Source organism: Oncorhynchus clarkii, chromosome 12, assembly GCF_045791955.1.
Source record: "Oncorhynchus clarkii lewisi isolate Uvic-CL-2024 chromosome 12, UVic_Ocla_1.0, whole genome shotgun sequence".
In the NCBI taxonomy this organism is placed as follows: Eukaryota; Metazoa; Chordata; class Actinopteri; order Salmoniformes; family Salmonidae; genus Oncorhynchus; species Oncorhynchus clarkii.
In genome coordinates, this window is record NC_092158.1 from 10957355 (window position 1) to 10982445 (window position 25091).

The 25091-nt window shown below is 41.7% G+C and overlaps 1 protein-coding gene across 2 annotated transcripts in view; it reads left to right on the forward strand.

Annotated features, from left to right (window-relative positions):
• The first annotated feature begins 6196 nt into the window (after positions 1 to 6196).
• Positions 6197 to 25091, forward strand: part of LOC139422703 (prolactin receptor a) — a 33595-nt gene continuing 14700 nt past the window's right edge. Inside the window, exon 1 of one of the 2 annotated variants that reach the window (XM_071173971.1) lies at positions 6197 to 6364. The gene's annotated coding sequence lies outside the window, so the exon portion shown is untranslated. Of the gene's footprint in view, positions 6365 to 19489; positions 19546 to 25091 lie in introns of those variants that run through there. The other variant, XM_071173973.1, reaches the window with a different exon arrangement.

Here is a 25091-nt window from a genome sequence, read left to right on the forward strand (position 1 = left end):
ACCCAGAAAATACAGTCAAGATATGAAGATTATTATATATGATCTCTATATGATCTGCCTATAAGCCATTGTTTTCAGATCCCAGAGGTCTAGTCTTTATAGACAGACATATGCAGCTCTTACCCATTGGCTAAGGGACATACAGAGTTGGAGGCTTCCAGTTTGGAATTAAAGACATACATAACTAGTTGATGACAGAATAGCATAGAATAGAATGGAGGGAAATTCTGAATCATCAGGGTATTCTTAGAGTATTATTGCAGAGGAGATTGGTCAGTAGAAAAGGTTATCCAGGCATATCAACCAGCCGTCATAATCTCTATGTCCTTGGTTGGTGTGGAGCTCTACATCACATCTGCCCCACGAAGCATGCAACCGATCCCGTTGCTGCCGGGTAATGGCTCGTTTCGTCACCCATCTCAGTGTTCTAGAAGGGAGAGGAGCTAAGTGTCAAAGTGGACCACACTAAAAAGGGACTAATGGCAACCTATTCCCAACATACTGCCCTAGGGGCACTGGTCAAATGTAGTGCACTATATAGAGAATATGATGCCATTTGGGACGTAACCAGTGTGAAACAGCAAACAGCTGGAGTGGCCTTGCCTTGGCATGCTGCTGATGCAGAGGCATAGAGCTCAATCTCACAGGGATTAGAGGGATCAGAGAGGATGCACATTGCATAGCATTCCTCCAGTAGGAGAAACGGGAATGAGAGCCTGTGTGTGTGTGTGTGTGTGTGTGTGTGTGTGTGTGTGTGTGTGTACTCCTGTCCGTACAAGCCCCTCTGGGACCCAGTTGACTGAAGTGAACTGTGTGTACCTACCCAGCAAACCAAAGTTGGTACTGTGAACATTCCCAGAACAATTAATTAGGTTGCCCCAAAAGTTCTAATAACACAAACAACTATCCAGTTGTGCTGATGACTATACAACGTTTGTAAAAAAAAGTTTGCCTGATGTTGCAAAAAGGTTCCCAGAAAACATTGTATTATTTCATTGCCTGGTCACCTAATAAGAACCTATAGTCCGTGGTGGTTGTTACAGGTGTAACCATTCCAATGACATCGGGGTGGCAGGGTAGCCTAGTGGTTAGAGTGTTGGACTAGTAACCGGAAGGTTGCAAGTTCGAATCCCCGAATTGTACAAGGTACAAATCTGTCGTTCTGCCCCTGAACAGGCACTGTTCCTAGGCTGTTGTTGAAAATAAGAATTTGTTCTTAACTCACTTGCCTGGTTATATATTTTTTAAATGGTTGATATCAAAACATTATTTGAATGTTTTGGGGATGTTATCATCCTAATGTTAGATAAAACCCTAACTAGAACTTAATGGTAATGTTAGCTAATGTTCTGGGAATTTTTTCGGTTTGCTGGGTAGGCCGAGTACCTTCTGTACATGCTGCCAATACATAATTGTGTGTGTGTATTTGTGTGTAATTTGGCACCAGATGTTATATTATACAAAAAAAAAAATTCTTATTTTTAAAATTAGAGCATATCACCACCATAACAGTATTTGTAAAGTATAGGATTTGAATCCAAAGTCATTCAGACATGATCACCTTATAATACCTCTGTGTATGCAAATCATGTCTCTTCATATTCCCTTTTCTGCATTCCAGTTAGAAAAACTGTCTGTCTCTCAGTACGTAATGACAGTATCCTGGGCATGTGTCAGGGATGAGGGAAAACCTGGTTTCTCTTGCTCAAACACCAATATTACAAGGGAACTGCCAGTTCTCAGAATTGTCTGTCTCGTAAGGGATACGTGAACTGCAGTGATTTTTTGTTTCTCACCCCAGAGAGAGAAATCTTTCCAGAGCTTTCATTGAAAGGTACAGTTTAGGCCTCACAACCAGTCCTGACCGGGAGTCTCATAAGGTGGCGCACAATTGGTCCAACGTCGTCCGAGTTAGGGGAGGGTTTGGCCGGGGGGGCTTTACTTGGCTCATCGCGCTCTAGCGACTCCTAGTGGTGGGCCGGGCGCCTGCAGGCTGACTTCCGTAGTCAGTTGGACAGTGTTCCCTCCGACACATTGGTGCGGCTGGCTTCCGGGTTAAGCGGTGGGTGTTAAGAAGCGCGTCTTGGTGGGTCATGTGTCAGAGGACGCATTACTTTTCTTTCGCCTCTCCCGAGCCCGTTTGGGAGTTGCAGTGATGAGGAAAGTTCGTAATTAGATTGCAATTGGTTATCACGAAACTGGGGAGAGAAATAGGGTAAAAAAACAAAAAAAAACAAGAAGATATATTTTAAGTTATGGGTGGAACTGGGTGGATATCCATCTTCCATTATGATATCCTGTCTTCATTTAGGATCAAGTACCAATTATATAGCACCACTAGAATATTCACACTTCCTGTTGCTGCAGGATTATTTTCCTGTAGCAAACTGGCTCAAATTAACATTCTACATCTGTACTTTAATGTATAGGAGGAGCGGGAGAAATGCACCACTATAAATAATAGGAGAACATCTCAGGTACCGTACCGTACTGCATGTAGCTTATAGGTGGAGGCCATTGAGTTTGAGGAGAAACCACCCCATCATATATTCGAATGATCAAATATATTTCAAGGTTAGCAATTTCCAGGGTCATCCATTCTCAATACTTGAAGATGAGCTGGTCCTGGTTTGCTTATAATGTTTCAGAGGGGTATGGTTAAAAACGGAAGACACATTTAGTTTGAATGCATTCAGTTGGGAACTGACTAGGTATCCCATTTCACTTTCCTTAATGTTTATAAATGTTTACAAATAATAAAATATTTATAAATGGTTTAATGTGAATTCTGATGTTTATATTGATGTGTTATTGATGGGTTCATCTGTAAAAGAGACCTTGGTCTCAGCATGACTCCCTGTTAACATAATCGTATAATAAAACAAAATGCTTTTAAGTATTACCTAGTTTTTTCCCCGAACAAAGCGACACGTCCCTAAGCAAGTCACGTTACATTGTCTCCAGGAGATGCAACCATTCTAATTGCCCTCAATGGGAGGAACCACTAACCAGGTACTGGGAGAAACAGAGTTGAAGTACAATAAACGCAGTGTTTGAAGGTATGGTACACCTTTACAGCTGTGATCAGTCATAATGTGTTTTTACAATGTTTGACTTAGAACACCAGTAAATCCTGAGTGTTTGAGTAGAGAGGACGAACAACTTGACTTGCGATGGTAAAGCAGTAAAAATACAGGCAGACCTCATAACAAGCATGGCACTGTCACTCTGTACGCAAAAATAGCTCTGACACACATAATTACCACACCAGACATGCCAACAGGGGTCTCTTCACAGTCCCCAAATCTCGAACGAATTCAAGGCAATGCACAGTTTTATACTGTATAATGATCACTTGCCACATGGAGCTCCCTTCCATCTCAAATTACTTGAGCAAAAAGATAAAATAGCTACAAAAAAAACATTTAAAAAAAATAAAACTCACCTCACTGACTTAATTAAATTGTAGACCTATGTAAATGTACAGTACCAGTCAAAAGTTTGGACACACCTACCCATTCAAGGGTTTTTCTTTATTTTTTTTACTATTTTCTACATTGTAGAATAATAGTGAAGACATCAAAACTATGAAATAACACATATGGAATCATGTAGTAACCAAAGAAGTGTTCAACAAATAAAAATATATTTTATATTTGAGATTCTTCAAAGTAGCTACCCTTTGCCTTGATGACAGCTTTGCACACTCTTGGCATTCTCTCTACCAGCTTCATGAGGTAGTCACCTGGAATGCATTTAAATTAACAGGTGCGCCTTGTTAAAAAATAAATGGTGAAATTTCTTTCCTTCATAATGTGTTTGAGCCAATCAGTAGTTTTGTGACAAGGTAGGGGGGTATACAGAAGATAGCCCTATTTGGTAAAAGACCAAGTCCATATTATGACAAGTACAGCTCAAATGAACAAGGAGAAACGACAGTCCATCATTACTTCAAGGCGTAAAGGTCAGTCAATATGGAACAGTTCAAGAACTTTGAAAGTTTCTTCAAGTTCAGTCGCAAAAACCATCCAGCGCTATGATGAAACTGTCTCTCATGAGGACCACCACAGGAAAGGAAGACTCAGAGTTACCTCTGCTGCAGAAGATAAGTTCATGAGAGTTACCAGCCTCAGAAATTGAAGCCCAAATAAATGCTTCACAGAGTTCAAGTAACAAACACATTTCAACATCAACTGTTCAGAGAAGACTACTTGAATCAGGTCTTCATGGTCAAAATGCTGCAAAGAAACCACTACTAAAGGACAAAAATAATAATAAGAGACTTGCTTGGGCCAAGAAACACAAGCAATGGACAAAGAAACCATGGCTTGTGGTTTCTTTGAAGAAACCAGGACAGTGGAAATCTGTCCTTTGGTCTGATGAGTCCAAATTTGAGATTTTTGTCTTTGTGAGACGTAGAGTAGGTGAACGGATTATCTCTGCATGTGTGGTTCCCACCGTGAAGCATGGAGGAGGAGGTAGGGCACCCATTGATTTTGTTAGTCACTCTCACTCAGATATCCCATTAACATGGCATGAGTAAATGCAAAAATGTGTAGAATTGCAGGAAATTAGCTTTTAAAACTGTAAAAATGTCTCGCCACTGCATGGCTAAATGTGTAAACCAAACGTATTTGTTTACCTTTGGTTAATTAAAATACTTTTTCTGCTAATGTAAGGCAGGCCAGCCCCCGAAGTGACTCTTCTTATAAACTGTACTCAAGAATTTCCTGTGTTGTCTTAGGAATTCAGCCGTCTTTGTGTTGATCTCACCAACCTCTCTCTCATGGACTATGGGCCATGGTACAAGCCATGTTTTTTTTGTCTCTCTCTCTCTCTGACCATGCTTAGAATAATTCATTGTAAAGCTTACAGTATGTTTCATTGTGCACTTGTTACACATCAAAAAATATATCGAGGCAAAAATTACAGACCGTGTAGCCTACAAATAGAACTCAACTGTCTGAACATTACATGTATTGGCCGCCCCAGAGAGGCAGAAAAACAGCTTGATTATATATTTAGAGGAGATATTCGGTGTATAAAGTGATGCGGAAGGGCAAAGAAGTACTTAGCTGTTCTACAAGTGGTCTAAGGCAGTCGGTAAATAACGAGCGTTTTCAAGCGCAACTTTACTTACAATGGTTTTGTTTAGCGGTTCAGAGATTTAACTATGCTCCTACGAAGGTTCTAACGATGAATTTAGCCTTAAAATGTTTTTGGGAAACTGAGCCCAAGACTCGGGGTTAGACATAATATAGTAAACAAAAATCAGGGGAAGAAAAAAAAATCTAATTACTATGATATGTTACGTTTGGTATGGTATGCATTAAGTTGTGGATGTCCATCATCCATTTCATATATGTTCCCCGAATTATAATTCATACAATGTTAAGAATTTGCAATATGTTGATGCTAAAGTTAGCTAGGTGGCTAACGTTAGCTAGGGTAGAGGTTAGAGTTAGGCGGGTTAGGGTAAGGGTTAGCTAACATGCTAAGTAGTTGCAAAGTAGCTAAAAAGTAGAAAGTAGTTGCAAAGTTGCTAATTAGCTAAAGGTGTCGGTGATGATATTCGAACACGGCCACCCCAACCAACCATCCTCCTTCTTAAGTAATATAATATATGCCATTTAGCAGACGCTTTAATCCAAAGCGATGTATAGTCATGCATGCATATATTTTAAGTATGGACTGCAGTGCAAGTGCCATATTCAACCAACTGAGCCATACAGGACCACAGTAACCTTCTGTTTTATGGCAAACATAACATATCATACTAATTTGAGTGTCCCGGATTTTTGTTGACCATGTTATGTTGACCAGTCTATGAGCCCAACCTGACATAACAGCTGCGCTAAATGCAATTTAACTGTTGGATCTCCTATAGATGGTGGGCCATCAAAACCGATAGTCTGAAGGGATTGACATCACATTATAAACACATCGATCAACTGGGTCGATGAAATGAATGAACATTGAAATATGTTGCTTGTATTGAACTCAAAGTGCAAACACGTATTTCATTTAGCAGAGCGACTTACAGGAGCATAGAGTGTACTGTATCTAAATGCGTGGGAGCTGGGCGGAGTTTCTAGATCTTGTGGGAGGGAGCGGTCAACACCGTCAACTCCACCCTCCTCTCTCCCCCTCAGGACCGGAGATGCTGAAAGCTCTTTAGTGTTGGGTTTATTCTTGAGGTACATGGCTGCGTGTGTCCTCGTTCTGTGTTATAGCCAAGTATCCCATTATACAACAACAGATATCAACAAAGTTTCCGTTGGAGCGCCGTCGCATGGGAGTCAAGCTCCTCTGGAAAGCATAAGGAATTAAAGGAATTGACTGGACTTCGCCGAATGCAATTGAGGTGAGTAGGCTACATTACATAGATCAAATCAGGCTACTTAGTCAGGATAGTCCACTCAGTAACAATGACACTGTTTTCCAGGGATGGAAACACGGTGGGTGGGCGATCTGGTTAGTTTCATCAGCTAACTTCCAAAGCATAAATAGGCTACATTAAGAAATACGTGTAATACTTAAAAAATACAAATTTTAGCACAACACTTCATAATTTAAAGTACGTTAAGAAACATCATAGAATAGAATGATCATTTAAAAGAATCACTATATTCTCTGCACCATATTCTGATATGTAACTCTATTGAATGTAGGACATAGCAGGGCCGGTACCAGAACGAATCCGTTGGATTTCCATAGGGGGTCACGTTTTTTCACGAGACCTCCATTTTTTAAAAATGGGTTTTATATTAAAGACATATAATTTAACTGTAAAAATGTATTGCCTTTTAATGTGTCATGAACACAACCAGTCATCTGATTGTCAAATAAATCAATCACATCGTAGGCTGTGCATGAGTTTCAAGTTTGGGGAAGCTTACAATTTTCTTACCATTTTTACGTAGCTGCGTGCCAGTTAGGATTATCATATGCGCATTTTCATGGAACAGTAGTATAATTTCAATAATAACGTTTTCGTTTCTCAAAATTATTGTGACTTGGTTAATCATAAAAATCCGAATTAAAATGAGAAAATAAATCCCAAAGTAAAAATTAAACTAAGGCAAGAGCACCAGCCGCATTGTAAACTAAACAAAATACATACATCGGAAAAAATAAAACAGTAGAAAATATCAGATTGAAAATCCAGCCACTTTCAATCGCATTAATCTCTCTACTTCCACCTGTCTGCCTCAACTTCTATCTATCTTGACTTGAACTATCGCTAGTGAAGTGCAACATTGTATCATATCAATCAACTGGGTTAGGCCATTTGCAAAGGATGTAAAACGTTTTTTTTTTTTTTTTTTTACTTCGTTGCCTTACTTGTGTGAGGTGGAGACAAAATTACTGAGAAAGTCAGTTTATTCGTGGTGGAAATGGTGAGTTAAGACAATCATAACATCCCCAAATGGGCACTTTCCTACATTTGTGCGCAGCAGGCCAGGTAGACCGACTTCTATGCATGCTCAGGTGTGCGTGCTCCCTTAACATTAACAGATAGAAAAACCAGACACATTTAACACTCCAAACAAAATATAATACACAATATTGACAAAACTCATAGATGGTTATGAAATAAATCAAAACTTGTTTCTTACGAGTGTAGCAGGTTGTGAACTCTGCAAATATTTTGTATTTATTTATTTCACCTTTATGTAACCAGGTAGGCTAGTTGAGAACAAGTTCTCATTTACAACTGCGACCTGGCCAAGATTAAGCAAAGCAGTTAGACACAAAAAACAAAAAGCAACACAGAGTTACACATGGAATAAACAAACATACAGTCAATAATACATTCGAAAAAGTATACATACAGTATGTGCAAATGAGGTAGGATAAGGGAGGTAAAGGCAATAAATAGGCCATGTTGGCGAAGTAATTACAATATAGCAATTAAACATTGGAATGGTAGATGTGCAGAAGATGAATGTGCAAGTAGAGATATTGGGGTGCAAAGGAGCAAGATAAATAATTAAATACATTATAGGGATGAGGTAGATTGGATGGGCTATTTACAGATGAGCTATGTACAGGTGCAGTGATCTGTGAGCTGCTCTGACAGCTGGTGCTTAAAGCTAGTGAGGGAGATATGAGTCTCCAGCTTCAGTGATTTTTGCAGTTTGTTCCAGTCGTTGGCAGCAGAGAACTGGAAGGAAAGGCAGCCAAAGGAAGAATTGGCTTTGGGAGTGACCAGTGAGATATACCTGCTGGAGCGCGTGCTACAGGTGGGTGCTGCTATGGTGACCAGTGAGCTGAGGTAAGGCAGGGCTTTACCTAGCAGAGACTTGTAGATGACCTGGAGCCAGCCAGCCAACGAGAGCGTACAGGTCGCAGTCGTGGGTAGTATATGGGGCTTTGGTGACAAGACGGATGGCACTGTGATAGGCTGCATCCAATACGAGAGTATGTTTGGCAGCATGAGTGAAGGATAAAGGTTCTAATCTAAGAATGAGAACTGTAGAATATTACACTATTACACTACACTATTTTTGACAGTATTTCAATCTGAAGACAGTGTGGTTTTTAGTGACTGAAATGCATCAGAAAGGTGTTGGGAAATTCAGAAGATCATCAGGCAATAATTCTGTCATCAGTACCACTATTGTTGTATGATCTTCCAGTCTGATTTAGTGCCTAGTCTTGTCCAGTCTACTTTAGTGCCTGCTCTTGTCCAGTCTGATTTAGTAGCTAGTCTTGTCCAGTCTGATTTAGTAGCTGGTCTTGTCCAGTCTACTTTAGTGCCTGCTCTTGTCCAGTCTGATTTAGTAGCTGGTCTTGTCCAGTCTGATTTAGTAGCTGGTCTTGTCCAGTCTGATTTAGTGAGTGCCTAGTCTTGTCCAGTCTGATTTAGTGATTGCCTGGTCTTGTCCAGTCTGATTTAGTGAGTGGCTGGTCTTGTCCAGTCTGATTTAGTGAGTGCCTGGTCTTGTCCAGTCTGATTTAGTGAGTGGCTGGTCTTGTCCAGTCTGATTTAGTGAGTGGCTGGTCTTGTCCAGTCTGATTTAGTGAGTGCCTGGTCTTGTCCAGTCTGATTTAGTGAGTGCCTGGTCTTGTCCAGTCTGATTTAGTGAGTGGCTGGTCTTGTCCAGTCTGATTTAGTGAGTGGCTGGTCTTGTCCAGTCTGATTTAGTGAGTGCCTGGTCTTGTCCAGTCTGATTTAGTGAGTGCCTGGTCTTGTCCAGTCTGATTTAGTGAGTGCCTGGTCTTGTCCAGTCTGATTTAGTGAGTGCCTGGTCTTGTCCACTCGGTTCTAACAACTCTTGGGCTTTTTAGAGGGAAACATTAGGTTTGTAAGTGTTCATGAGAGTCTTATCTTTCAGTGATGAGGTCATACTATTTTATAGCTTCAACCAGTCAAAAGATAGAGCCACGTTTTAGAAAGATAACAGAAACCGCTCTGTTCATTACAACTGCATCTAGCAGCTACTGGAGGTTACTGACCAGTGGAACCTCCTCAGAGGAGGAAGGGGAGGACCCTCCTACTCGGTGAATTAAACATTTTTTAAAAAGAGTGAATCATTAATTAATCTAGTACTGAAAGCATCAGCTACAGCTAGCTAGCACTGCAGTGCATAAAATGTGGTGAGTAGTTGACTCAAAGAGAGAGGAAGACAAGGAGAAGCAGCAGAGAATGATATTTCATATTCTTTTTCTCCAGTTTCACTTAAGCTAGCTAATGCAGCTAATTTAGCCTACTCAACAATGTGACTGAGAGAGGAATGATATGTATTTTAGCTAGCTGGTTAATGCTATCCATCACTCCAACTCTTCCAATTCAAGGTAAGCTTTTGTTTTTTTAATGTATTGCCACCTGGGCCCACCGGTGTAACTGTTCAGCTACTTGCTGTACACTACTGTGTAATAGTACACATGGATTGAATTGTGTGGGTTTGCTAACGCCTTAGTTCTTGTAGCTACTGTATGTTGACTATGACTAAGGTTTGGCATGGAAAGGTTTTTTCCACCTGGTCACAGACAGCTGTTGTGTTGTGCACTGAAGTCCACAAGTGAAGGGAAAATGTGAGAGGATGAGAGCAGGTAGATGTGATGATGCTGTTTGTATGGCTGCTATGAAAGTGAACTGTGTGTGCGGGTGATCAGAGGTGTATTCATTCTTCCAATTCTGTTGCAAAATGTTTTTTCAATGGAAAGAAACGGAACAAAATGGGTATGAACCTACCTGAATGTGTCCATTAAACTCTTGTAACGTTTCGCAACTAAAACTGTTTGGACTAATGATTACACCCTAGATCAGCTAGATTCAGGCAAGAGTCTGCAAGGCGGTATTGAATGCCACTGTCTGTCACCTTGGTTACTAAAAAATGTCTCTTGACCTGGGCACCTATGTTATAAACCTTCATTTGTAGGCTAGGTTGTAGCAACCTCATGACGGGTAGAGGGCAAATTCGAGTATCATGTAGGAGCCTAAACCTGTCAATGTTACATTGAGCTTGGTGAATGGAATATGAATGAAAGTCATCCAATATGCTGTAATAGGAATAAGGCCATACTCATAAAAAAATAATTGTCCTCCCTAATCTTACACGGCACTGACCCCCACTGTTACTGACATAATCCCCGTTCTAACAACCAAGTGTACATTTCCTCTCACGACCCCATTTTTAAATCGGTCTTTCATCTAAACTAAGCTAGAGACTTTTTTTATGGCCATTTTTTTATGCTATCTAGCTAGGCTAATGGTTGCAACGCGAGCTAGTTAGCTAAATATTATAGCTAGAAAAGATTAGCTATCTGCCAAAGAGCTTGCTAAGACTATGTATATAACATCCTGTACAATCAACGAAATACACTATATATACAAAAGTATGTGAACACCCCTTCAAATTAGTGGATTTGGCTATTTCAGCCATACCTGTTGCTGACAGGTGTAATAAAATCGAGCACACAGCCATGCAATCTCCATAGACAAACATTGACATTAGAATTACCTTACTGACAGTGGAGGCTGCTGAGGGGAGAACGACTCATAATAATGGTCAGAATGGAGCAAATGGATTGTCATCAAACACCTGGAAACGGTACGGTATTATATACCATTTCACTGATTCCGCTCCAGTCATTACCACAAGCCTGTTCTCCCCAATTCATATACCCCGATGAAGACAGCTTGTCTGTTGAAACGTTGGTTATTAGGTTATTATTGCATCTGAGCTCCTAGAGTGGGCGGCTCTCCTTTTCTTTTTCAAGAACTCCCCAATTAAGGTGCCACCAACCTCCTGTGCTTACTGAAGAGCTCAGTGACTTTCAACGTGGCACGTCATTGGATGCCACCTTTCCACCAAGTCAGTTCATCAAATTTCTGCCTTGCGAGAGCTGCCCTGGTCTACTGTAAGTGCTGTTATTGTGAGGTGGAAACGTCTAGGAGCAACAACGGCTCAGCCGCATGGTGGTAGGCCACACAAGCCCACAGAACGGGACCGCAGAGTGCTGTAGTGCGTACAAATCATCTGTCCTCGGTTGCAACACTCACTACCGAGTTCCAAACGGCCTCTGGAAGCAACGTCAGTACAATAACTGTTCATTGGAAGGTTAAATTAAAAATGGGTTTCCATGGCCGAGCAGCCGCACACAAGCCTAAGATCCCCATGAGCAATGCCAAGCGTCGGCTGGAGGGGTGTAAAGCTCACCGCCATTGGACTCTAGAGTAGTAGAAACGTGTTCTCTGGAGTGATGAATCACGCTTCACCATCTGGTAGTCCGACGGACTAATCTGGTTTTGGCGGATGCCAGGAGAACACTACCTAGCCCAATGCACAGTGCCAGCTGTAAAGTTTGGTAGAGGAGGAATAATGGTCTGGGGCTGTTTTTCATGGTTCAGGCTAGGCCCTTTAGTTCCAGTGAAGGGAAATCTTAACGTCACAGCATACAATGATATTCTAGATGATTCTGTGCTTCCAACTTTGTGACAACAGTTTGGGGAATGCCTTTTCCTGTTTTAGCATAACAATGGCCCCGGGCACAGTCCTTACAAAAATATTGTGGAAGAACTTGATTGGCCTGCACAGAGCTCTGACCTCAAACACCTTTGGGATGAATTGGAACGCCGACTGCGAGCCAGGCCTAATCGCCCAACATCAGTGCCCAACCTCATTAATTCTCTTGTGGCTGAATGAAAGCAAGTCCTCGCAGCAATGTTCCAACATAAAGTGTTTTTCTGCAAAGTTACCGGGATGTCACGTGTCCTACTTATATCAGTCCACCCGTAACAACGTAAGTATTACAAAACCTCTATTCAATCAAATAAACCTCAAGTAGAAAATAAGCCATACATTTTTGCTGTTGGCCAAATTCGACACTCTCATTGACGTCCGTACAAAAACTCCTTGCTTGGTGGGCGAAACAAAGAAAAACGCCACCTACTGGAGGGAGACTTTTTGGCAAAGTTGTGGCTCTCTCTTCCTCTTCCTCTCTGTTGCACAGTCATATTGGCTCGCTAGCAACATGACATCGTTTCTAATCTAGAGGCAGTGCAAACGCAAATTGAGCTAGCCCTCCAAGACCAGCCCAACTCAGGTTGACTTCAAAGTGCGAGGCCTTAGATTTTGTCTCCAAAATATTTTGTCTTTCAAACAAAGAGGTACGCTACAACAAGACTTGCTCTTGCTTTGAGCCATTTCTATTGAGAAAAGACCATACGCCTTAGATCGGATACGGCTTAGATCAGATACGCCTTAGATCGGATATAGGATTTCCCAAAACCGGAAGTCCCAAATTGGAAACGAGAGAAAGGCCTATTCCAGCATCCGAATAGTACACCACAGAGTACACTGTAAACGCCAACTTCCCTTCAATTCACATGGCTGAAATGACCTCACAAGAGAAAGTATCCAACTCATGTGTAGCCCATGTATCTGATGCTGTCATACTCTTTTTGAACAGACAGCATCAGATACATAGTCTATACGTACTGAGACAGAGGGGAGCTGTTTCACTGCCCAGACAGCATCAGATACATGGTCTACACATACTGAGACAGAGGGGAGCTGTTTCACTGTCCAGACAGCATCAGATACATGGTCTACACATACTGAGACAGAGGGGAGCTGTTTCACTGCCCAGACAGCATCAGATACATGGTCTACACATACTGAGACAGAGGGGAGATATTTCACTGCCCAGACAGCATCAGATACATGGTCTACACATACTGAGACAGAGGGGAGCTGTTTCACTGTCCAGACAGTATCAGATACATGGTCTACACATACTGAGACAGAGGGGAGCTGTTTCACTGCCCAGACAGCATCAGATACATGGTCTACACATACTGAGACAGTGAGGTGCTGTTTCACTGTCCAGACAGCATCAGATACATGGTCTACACATACTGAGACAGAGGGGAGCTGTTTCACTGTCCAGACAGCATCAGATACATGGTCTACACATACTGAGACAGAGGGGAGCTGTTTCACTGTCCAGACAGCATCAGATACATGGTCTACACATACTGAGACAGAGGGGAGCTGTTTCACTGTCCAGACAGCATCAGATACATGGTCTACACATACTGAGACAGAGGGGAGCTGTTTCACTGTCCAGACAGCATCAGATACATGGTCTACACATACTGAGACAGAGGGGAGCTGTTTCACTGTCCAGACAGCATCAGATACATGGTCTACACATACTGAGACAGTGAGGTGCTGTTTCACTGTCCAGACAGCATCAGATACATGGTCTACACATACTGAGACAGAGGGGAGCTGTTTCACTGTCCAGACAGCATCAGATACATGGTCTACACATACTGAGACAGAGGGGAGCTGTTTCACTGTCCAGACAGCATCAGATACATGGTCTACACATACTGAGACAGAGGGGAGCTGTTTCACTGCCCAGACAGCATCAGATACATGATCTACACATACTGAGACAGAGGGGAGCTGTTTCACTGCCCAGACAGCATCAGATACATGGTCTACACATACTGAGACAGAGGGGAGCTGTTTCACTGTCCAGACAGCATCAGATACATGGTCTACACATACTGAGACAGAGGGGAGCTGTTTCACTGTCCAGACAGCATCAGATACATGGTCTACACATACTGAGACAGAGGGGAGCTGTTTCACTGTCCAGACAGCATCAGATGCATGGTCTACACATACTGAGACAGTAAGGTGCTGTTTCACTGTCCAGACAGCATCAGATACATGGTCTACACATACTGAGACAGAGGTGAGCTGTTTCACTGTCCAGACAGCATCAGATACATGGTCTACACATACTGAGACAGAGGGGAGCTGTTTCACTGTCCAGACAGCATCAGATACATGGTCTACACATACTGAGACAGAGGGGAGCTGTTTCACTGTCCAGACAGCATCAGATACATGGTCTACACATACTGAGACAGTGAGGTGCTGTTTCACTGTCCAGACAGCATCAGATACATGGTCTACACATACTGAGACAGAGGGGAGCTGTTTCACTGTCCAGACAGCATCAGATACATGGTCTACACATACTGAGACAGTGAGGTGCTGTTTCACTGTCCAGACAGCATCAGATACATGGTCTACACATACTGAGACAGATGCTTCATCTGAGATGTATCTTTCTGTTTATTTTTGTATTATTATATTTTATTTGGACGGGCAAGGAGGTACGGTAGGGCGGGCCATGCCCCCTAAGGTCCTCCCATAACGTCGGCCCTGGGACACCGTATACTGTGACGCAGCGGTTAGCTTTGAGGTTTAACCAATGGGCCAGTAACCGACAGGTTGCTGGTTTGAACACCAGAGCCGATAAGGTGAAAATCTGTCGCTGTGCTCTTGAGCAAGGCACTTAACCCCAATTGTTCCAGGGCTGCTGGACAATGGTGATCGTTTCCGTGACGATTCTCCTTGCGGTTGTCTCAGGGTAAAAGCATTTCCATAACACATGTGTGTAAAGTGTGTAACAGGATAAATATAAGCATCGGACACACATAATTCCTCTAATATAGCAATCAATCTTACATTGGTGAATGTCTGGCTAATGTTGTGGCTAACTTTTTAAGATAGCATATTGCATATTTGACTGCTCCTGCTTGTTGTCCTGACATTTCACCTTCCATACTTTGACTGTCATTTTCCTCTATTCTGTTCAACGCACGCTGCTGTGCTGTGCCAATTGCTCAGCAGCCACTGTCAGAGACGTGACACAGATATACTCCTCCATTTAGCTTTTTCTTAAAGGTAAAAAGTGATCAACATAGGCTGTATAGTCTACACACAGTCGGTATCGTAAGTATTCACCCTCCCACCCCTTGTTTTTCTTTTCACATTTTGTTGCTTTATAAAATGGGATTAAAATGGAATAAATTGTGGGGGTTTTTGTCATAGGTCTACACAAAAAAATCTTGACCATGTCAAACTGAAAAAAAGAAAAAATATATATACATTTGTACTAATTTATAATAATGAATGAACTAAAATGTAAAAGTATTCACCTCCTTGGTTTAGGCAGGCCCATACATTCAACATCAGTAAGGTCCCAAAGTCAAATATTGAATTTAGCACAGATTCAAGTACAAAAACCAGGGAGATTTTCAAAAGCCTCAAAGAAGGGTAGTGATTGGTAGATGGGTAACAATAACAAATAAGACATTGAATATCACTTTAAGCACGGTCAAGTGCTTAAATATTTGTGCTGTGGGTGATGTATTAAACTGCAGAGACACATCAAAAATACAGTCATTCTTCTGAACTGAGCTGGAGAACAGGAATGAACCTGCTCAGGGATGTCGCTATGAGGCCATTAGTGATTTTAAAACAGCTACTGAGTTCAGTAGCTGTGATGGGAGAAAACTGAGGATGGATCAACAACAATAATGACCTAAATGACAGAGTGACAAGAAGAATACAAATATACAGAATAAAATAAATAAAACATTTAAACATGCATCCTGCAACAATCCTTTACCCCAAATAAAAAAAACACAGCAAAGGAAAACACTTTTTGGCCTCAAAGCAAAACCTAATGTTTAAGCCAAATCCAACACCAGACATCACTGAGTAACTGCCTCCTTATTTTCAAGGATGGTGGTGGCTGCATCATGGTATGGGTATGCTTGACGTAGGCAAAGATTGGGGAGTTTTTCAGGATAAAAACCAACGGGATCCTAGAGGAAAGCCTGATTCAGTCTGCTTTACATCAAACACTGGGAGAGGAATTCACCTTTTCAGCACTGGGGGAGTGACTTACCAAGAAGACAATGAATGTTCCTACGTGGGTTACTGTCTAGCCATGATCCCCAACACCTTGATAGAGCTTGAAGAATTATGAAAAGAATAATGGGCAAATATTGTACAATCCAGGTGTGTAAAGCTCTTAGAGACTTACCCAAGAAGACTCACAGCTGTAATCACTGCCAAAGGTGATTCTAACATGTCTTGACTCAGGGGGGAGAATACTTTTCTAATCAAGATATATTAATGTTTTATTTTTTATTAATCTTTTTTAAAAAGTATATTTTTTTTTCTCCACTTTTCACATTGGGTATTTAGTGTAGATCGTTGACAAAAAATGACAATTAAATCCATTTTAATCCTACTTTGTAAAACAATAAAATGTGAATGAAATCGAAGGGGATGAATACTTATGAAACCCACTGTAGTCGAGGCTAGTTAGTAGTAAATGGATCGGTGGAAAGTGCTGATTTGTGAATTGTGTAATGAGATTCCCCCTGTGAGTCAATGAGTAATCCTGTTGTGTGCTCGTTTTGAATTGAGGAGACGAGCTGTCAGCTGAGAGAGAAGCTGCTCACTCATCTCTCTTTTAGCACTGAGATGTGTATTTGTATCATACCCTTGATCTGTAGGTGTCAAGTCAACTGCCATTTTTAGTTTAGCCAAAATAATCTACTGATAAGAATGGTAATAAAACAATAAAAAAACATGGTTATTAACAATGATTAACACTCCAAGGATTTATCACATCAACCACAGTCCTAAAATCAAATCTAGGCTACATTAATCTAGGAAAAGGTACAACTTTTTTTGTATGAGTGTGGTTGGGACATGTTGTGCCAAGCAGCAAGGTTTGATGTGCAGAACATTCAACAAGGTTGTCATTAGAGGTGGTGGTGGTAGACGTGGCTATTGCTGTGCCTGTGTCTGTCAGCGTCCATAGAATTGGGAATTAACACTTAGGGTCAAGCCCCTGTGGAGGTTGTGTGCAGATAAAGGTTGTGTGAGATTGATTTATCTCTATGCTGTCCCACAGTAGCTGTGGTGAGGTAATGTCAATTAACTCAAATCAAAGTTTATTTGTCACGTGCGCCAAATACAACCTTACAGTGAAATGCTTACTTACAGGCTCTAACCAACAGTGCAAAAAAGGTATTAGGTGAACAATAGGTAGGTAAAGAAATAAAACAACAGTAAAAGACAGTGAAAAATAACAGTAGCGAGACTATATACAGTAGTGAGGCTATATACAGTAGGGAGACTATATACAGTAGATAGGCTATATACAGTAGTGAGGCTATATACAGTAGGGAGACTATATACAGTAGATAGGCTATATACAGTAGTGAGGCTATATACAGTAGAGAGGCTATATACAGTAGAGAGGCTATATACAGTAGTAAGACTATATACAGTAGCGAGGCTATAACAGTAGTAAGACTATATACAGTAGTGAGGCTATATACAGTAGAGAGGCTATATACAGTAGTAAGACTATATACAGTAGTGAGGCTATAACAGTAGTAAGACTATATACAGTAGTAAGACTATATACAGTAGCGAGGCTATAACAGTAGTAAGACTATATACAGTAGTGAGGCTATAACAGTAGTAAGACTATATACAGTAGCGAGGCTATAACAGTAGTAAGACTATATACAGTAGTGAGGCTATATACAGTAGTGAGGCTATATACAGTAGAGAGGCTATAACAGTAGTAAGACTATATACAGTAGTGAGGCTATAACAGTAGTAAGACTATATACAGTAGTGAGGCTATAACAGTAGTAAGACTATATACAGTAGCGAGGCTATAACAGTAGCGAGACTATATACAGTAGTGAGGCTATAACAGTAGCGAGGCTACCTACAGACACCGGTTAGTCAGGCTGATTGAGATAGTATGCATGTGTAGATATGTTCAGATTCAAACTAAATCTATTTGTAGAGTTGTGAACAAGGCTAAGCTGCTCTCATCTACACGCTTTCACTTTGCTCTCTCTCTCAGTAGTAAGTACAGTAGTAAAACACAGTAGAGTTTATTTTCCCACTAAGTAACCTCGTCTCAGGGCTGTTTTGCTACTAGGCTACTGAGCTACCCAGACTTGGCTACTAGGCTACTGAGCTACCTAGGCTAGGCTACTGAGCTACCTAGGCTAGGCTACTGAGTTACCCAGACTAGGCTACTGAGCTACCCAGACTAAGCTACTAGGCTACTGAGCTACCTTGGCTAGGCTACTAGGCTACTGAGCTACCCAGACTAGGTTACTAGGCTACTGAGCTACCCAGACTAGGCTACTAGGCTACTGAGCTACCTAGGCTAGGCTACTAGGCTACTCAGAATTGGAGGGTGTAGCAGCTCTTAGAGGTGGAAGAAGAGAATGTTTTCATGACTCTGTGTACAGTGAAAACACTGAGGCATAAGACACGGTGAGGGTGAAGGATGTATGTGAGACAGGACAGAGGGGTAAACACTTGTGATGTTTACTGTAAGCAACATATGGCCCAGTATGTTGTGCCGTGTGTTTGTCCGTGCATATGTGTCTGTATGAGATGTCTCTCCGCGTTTAAATGTGGTTGAACCACTGGGGAGAACACCATGACAGGGGGTCTGTTCAACATGTCCATTCACCAGATTGAATTATATATCTTTCCAGTACAACAGTGACAACCTTCTGGATGTTTGGAATACAATGAATCTCATCCTACAAAATGTTCCATGATGCTCTGGTTCAGTTTTTTACACTTTGTAAATCATTTGACCTAAACTCTTAGGGAAAAAAAGGGTGCTCTGTCTACCTACAGTAGGTGTACCTTGGTGGTGTGCTGCAGCCCTGGAGGAAAAATGTCAGCACAATCAAATAACTTAGAATAACTAGAAATGGCAGCCATTTGGAAACAGAGTAACCAGTCCAGTCACAAACCAAGATGTTTATTAACCCAAATACTTTTTTCAATGTTAGGAAGAAGAGTCATCCTCTTGAATTGGTTTTGTGTGTGTGTGTGTGTGTGTGTGTGTGTGTGTGTGTGTGTGTGTGTGTGTGTGTGTGTGTGTGTGTGTGTGTGTGTGTGTGTGTGTGTGTGTGTGTGTGTGTGTGTGTGTGTGTGTGTGTGTGTGTGTGTGTGTGTGTGTGTGTGTGTGTGTGTGTGTGTGTGTGTGTGTGTGTGTGTGTATTATCCCATGCCCCAGGATACTTCTCAGTGCACAACAGCCCAGTCCCCATCCTGTATCAACAGAATCATGAGGAGGCTGGTCAGGCCGGTTTACACTTTACTGTTTAGGTCACATGACAGTCAAGGTTCTTCTGACAAGGCCTCAGAGTGTGTCAAGGTTAGTGTGTGTGTGTGTGTGTCTTTCACTTTTCTTTCTTTTTTTCCCTTTATTTAATTAGGCAAGTCATTTAAGAACACATTCTTATTTACAGTGACGGCCAATATAGAAAGATATCTAACCAACTACACACTTACAAACTAATTACCTACTATTCCAGTCTGAAGGCAGCACCCACCCGAGCAATTCAAAACCCTACTAGCCTAGAGTCATACCTGAGCCCCTTAATAATTAAATATCCCTAATCGTTATTCACCCAGGGAGTGTCAGGATATAGGCCTATCAGAAGAAGCACTAGGATCTCCTTACCGCACAGTGTGTTAACTCGGGGATTTGATACCTCACACCTTCTGAAATTACAGTCTGTAACCTATTCTATTCTCTGAACAAGCATTGGGTGTTGGGAATCAACAACACACTAGAATACAATAGCGTGCTCTGCTGTTCCCCTTTGGTCCAGGCTGAAAGATCAAACATAACCCTGTTGTTTGATCTTGTAATTGTAATACACCCCTATCCCACTGTCAGGAGGAATCAGAGAGAGAAAAAAGGCAGATGCTGTAGAATTCAGCGTAGGCTATCTCATTGGCCCTGAAGGTGCTCTGACGGTTCTAAACTCCTTGTGAGTAACAAATGGTTGTTTGAACATAATCAGTCATTGTATCTGGGAAAGGGAGGTAAAGAGCAAAATAGAGTCCTCCTCCACCATTATCTAGGAATAATTGTAATCATTCCCTCACATAAAGTATCACTCCGTGGGGTTGCCATGGACAACACCTCACTTAACTTCTAGGACGCCATCTTATCTTTAGACTCAAGGTTCTAGAATTGCTTTTAGTGCAAAGAACGTTAATTTATTTAATGGTTTTAATCTAAAGAAAGTGTATGTATTTTATGGTTTTAATCCAAAGGAAGTTTATTTATTTTATGGTTTTAATCCAAAGGAAGTTTATTTATTTTATGGTTTTAATCCAAAGGAAGTACAGGCCCAAGTACAGTGTTGTAAATGAGTAAATGCAGTGCAGGCAGATTGTAAAAATCATTCATTACTACTTCTTTTGGCAGGTTTACTGGTATCGGATTGTAGATTTCCCATAAAGCCATTTATTTATTTATTTTTAAATCTAGTTGAACTACTAATGACCAAGAAATCCAATACAAGATATTAACATAACCCATTGTTATCTAGACTTAGTTCTGGCCTATAGTTGAGATTTAATTTAGCTTTTCAATCACGATAAAGTATCTAGAGGGAAAAACCAGCAAGGGATAGAAAAGGGGGGAACCTGAGTGAGTAAAAGATGAGAACCGTGAGAACGAAGACATTTAGGATCACTATGCAGACGTTGAATCAATTTACGTTTATGAGCGTCCCTGTTTGTTTGCCTTCACTCACTTTGCCAGCTTAGCAGGCTGCAGCTTAGTGATGCTAGGGTTATGTAAGACAGAGCTATATACAGCCGGAGGACAATCCTCCCCTCCTTTCAACCACTTCAACTCTAATCTGACAGTTATCAGATTAGGGTGACGTAGAAATCAAGGAAATCAATTTATATCCATCTATCTCCATGATTTAGTCTGTTGGGAAATGTAAATATTGGTGATCAATATCAAAGAACGTTTTGTAATTTTGGTCTAATTGCGGCAAAAGAAAATATAGCCATATCCAGACTTAGCCATCCCCGAGGGCGGTCTGGTAGCTCGTATATGTCTGTAGGTTAATAATGTAGTAAGGTACGGTGGAAGCTTATGCAAGAGGGCTTTATAAACAAAAAGAGTGCAATGCATCAATCTACAAGACTTCAAGGAGGGTCAGCCTACTTTCTGATACAGAGTGTGGTATGATAAACTGCGTTCACAGTCTTCAGTACAGTGGCAGCTGCATTCATATAATCGATTTTCCCCATAGTCTATAACTGGTATGAATGTCGACTGAATGATTTGTTATCGGCTATTTAATGAAAGGTATGCCCTAGTCTTATAAAGGAAGTTCATTTTAATTCTTAACTTCTTAAGTAACTAATCAATATGCTTTCTGAAAAATAGCTTCTCGTCCATCCAGATACCCAGATATGAATAACCTGGGACATCAGCAGATACATTTTTTACGTGATTTGGAAAATAACATATAATTAGTTTGCATTAAGTTCTGATTCCAGTTCAACAAAGGTTTTCTGCAAAGCATCATTTATTATGATTTTTAAATTTTTTATTTCACCTTTATTTAACTAGGCAAGTCACTTAAGAACAAATTCTTATTTACAATGACAGCCTACCGGGGAACAGTGGGTTAACTGCCTTGTTCAGGGGCAGAACGACAGATTTTTACCTTGTCAGCTCGGGGATTCGATCCAGCAACCTTTCGGTTACTGACCCACTAGGCTACCTGCCGCCCCAAAAAGCCTGATTGCAGTTCTGTTCGAGCGTTGTCAACAGAAAGCACAGCGGTATCATCCTCATACACTTGTTAGCTCATCAAGCTGAGGTTTGGCTAAACTGGACCAATGATTCAGCATACCATAGTTTCAATGGCAAAAGTACAGTAGTAAAACACAGTAGAGTTTATTTTCCCACTAAGTAACCTCATCTCAGGGCTGTTTTGCTACTGAGCTACCTAGGCTACTGAGCTACCCAGACTAGGTTACTAGGCTACTGAGCTACCTAGGCTAGGCTACTGAGCTACCTAGGCTAGGCTACTAGGCTACTGAGTTACCCAGACTAGGCTACTGAGCTACCCAGACTAGGCTACTAGGCTACTGAGCTACCCAGACTAGGCTACTGAGCTACCTAGGCTAGGCTACTAGGCTACTGAGCTACCTAGGCTAGGCTACTAGGCTACTGAGCTACCTAGGCTAGGCTACTAGGCTACTGAGCTACCCAGACTAGGCTACTAGGCTACTGAGCTACCCAGGTTAGGCTACCCAGGCTAGGCTACTAGGTTACTGAGCTACCCAGACTAGGCTACTGAGCTACCTAGGCTAGGCTACTAGGCTACTCAGAAGTGGAGGGTGTAGCAGCTCTTAGAGGTGGAAGAAGATAATGTTTTCATGACTCTGTGTACAGTGAAAAAATCAGAAAAATAAGACATGGTGAGGGTGAAGGAAACACTAGTGGTATTTACTGTGAGACAGACCGTCACAATATGTTGTACCATGTGTTTTTCTGTGCATATGCGTCTGTGTGGTGAGAAAGCCATGCCAGTGGGCCTGCTCACCATGTCCATTCCCTAGATTACATTATGTACAGTATCATTCCAGTACGACAGTGACAAGCTTCCGGATGTTTCCATTACAATGAACGTCATCCTACAAAAGGTTCCATGATGCTCTGGTTCAGTTTTTATACATCATTTGACCTAGGTCGCCTCCTAAATGACACCCTATTCCCTACATCAGGGATGGGCAGCTCCAGTCCTCGGGGGTCGGAGTGGTGTCACACTTTGTCCACATCCCTAGTCAACACAGCAGATTAAAGTAATTGCATTCTAAGCTGAAGATCATAATCAGTTGATTGTTGGAGTCAGGTGTGTTAGCTGGGGCTGGGTTAAAAGTATGGCACCTACCAGGCCTCCGAGGACTGGAGTTGCCCATCCCTGCCCTAGTGCACTACTTCTGACCAGAGCCGCAGGGCTTAAAAGTAGTGTACTATAAAGGGAATCGGTTGCCATTTGTGACGTAGTCCTGGTCATGGGAGATACCACTCATCAGACACAAGGGACAGTTTGAAGACGCTCAGCAACCTCTATGTGCCATTCAGAAGATTAACAATAAGAAGGGAGTCTAATGAGACCAATGTCTCTTTCACCAGGGAGCCCTGCAATGATGTTTATTAACCCAAATACTTTTTTCAATGTTAGGAAGAAGAGCCATCCTCTTGAATTGGTTTTGTTTGTGTGCGTGTGCGTGTGCGTGCGTGTGCGTGTGTGTGTGTGTGTGTGTGTGTGTGTGTGTGGGTATGTATTATCCCATGCCCCAGGATACTTCTCAGTGCACAACAGCCCAGTCCCCATCCTGCATCAACAGAATCATGAGGAGGCTGGTCAGGCCGGTTTACACTTTACTGTTTAGGTCACATGACGGTCAAGGTTCTTCTGACAAGGCCTCAGAGTGTGTCAAGGTTAGTGTGTGTGTGTGTGCGTTCGTGTGTGCGTGCGTACTGTGATTCATATAGAAAGAGTTGGAACAAAAAAGGGTTCTCCTATGGGGACAGCTAAAGATAAGTTTTGGATCCCTTTTTTCTAAGATTTTATATTGTGGCTTTTGTTGCACTCTCCAGTTGGTGTACTGATGTTTGACGACCAGGCCTGTGCACAAGGCAAGGCCCAGGTCAGGTTCTAATGACCTACTATTCCAGTCTGAAGGCAGCACCCACCAGAGCCATTCAAAACCCTACTAGCCTAGAGCTATACCTGAGCCCCTCAATAATTAAATATCCCTAATCGTTATTCACCCAGGGAGCGTCAGGATATAGGCCTATCAGAAGAAGCCTTATGATCTCCTTACCGCACAGGGCGCAATCTGATACCTCACATCTGAAATATCAGTCTGTAGCCTCTTAACATGTAGGATGCTATCCTAGACCCAGGGTTATCCTAGACCCAGGGTTATCCTAGACCCAGGGTTCTATAGTTATTCCCAAGAAAGTTGATTTATTTCATGCTTTTATACCAAAGAAATCTAGTTGAACTACTAATGACCAAGAAATCCAATACAAGATATTAACCTAACCCATTGTTATCTAGACTACTGACTTAGTTCTGGCCTATAATTGAGATTTAATTTATCCTTTCAATCACGATAAAGTATCTAGAGGGATAAACCAGCAAGGGATAGAAAAGGGGGGAACCTGAGTGAGCAAAAGATGAGAACCGTGAGAACGAAGACATTTAGGGTCACTATACAGACGTTGAATCAATTTACGTTTATGAGCGTCCCTGTTTGTTTCCCTTCACTCACTTTGCCAGCTTAGCAGGCTGCAGCTTAGTGATGCTATGGTTATGTAAGACAGCGCTATATACAGCCGGAGGACAATCCTCCCCTCCTTTCAACCACTTCAACTCTAATCTGACAGTTATCAGATTAGGGTGACGTAGAAATCAAGGCACCATGGAGTAAATACCACCATCACTCTAGGGGTCAGAAGTCGTGGAGGTAGCAAGTAGTTAAATCAGTGTTACTTCATCGGCTTAGTGGAAGTACCAGTGAGGCACGCAGAACAGACGATCTGTGACTGGCCGCTATTAGTTAGTGATCCCTTCAGTTCATTTTTTATTTTTGCGATCCACAGTCCTGCAAATGGGAGTTTGCATTGCAGTCTGATAAAGAAGCAGCAGTAGCAGTAGCAGTGTATAAGGTAGTTGTTGTGGAATTGTTAGGTTAGATTACTAGAAACACAAGCATTTAGCTACACTCGCATTAACATCTGCTAACCATGTGTATGTGACAAATCAAATTTGATTTGATTTGGATTTGTTTCTCCTTGGTTATGATGACACATAAGCCCTTAGCGTTACACAATCAGATGTGCTGTACATGCCAGCTGGAAAG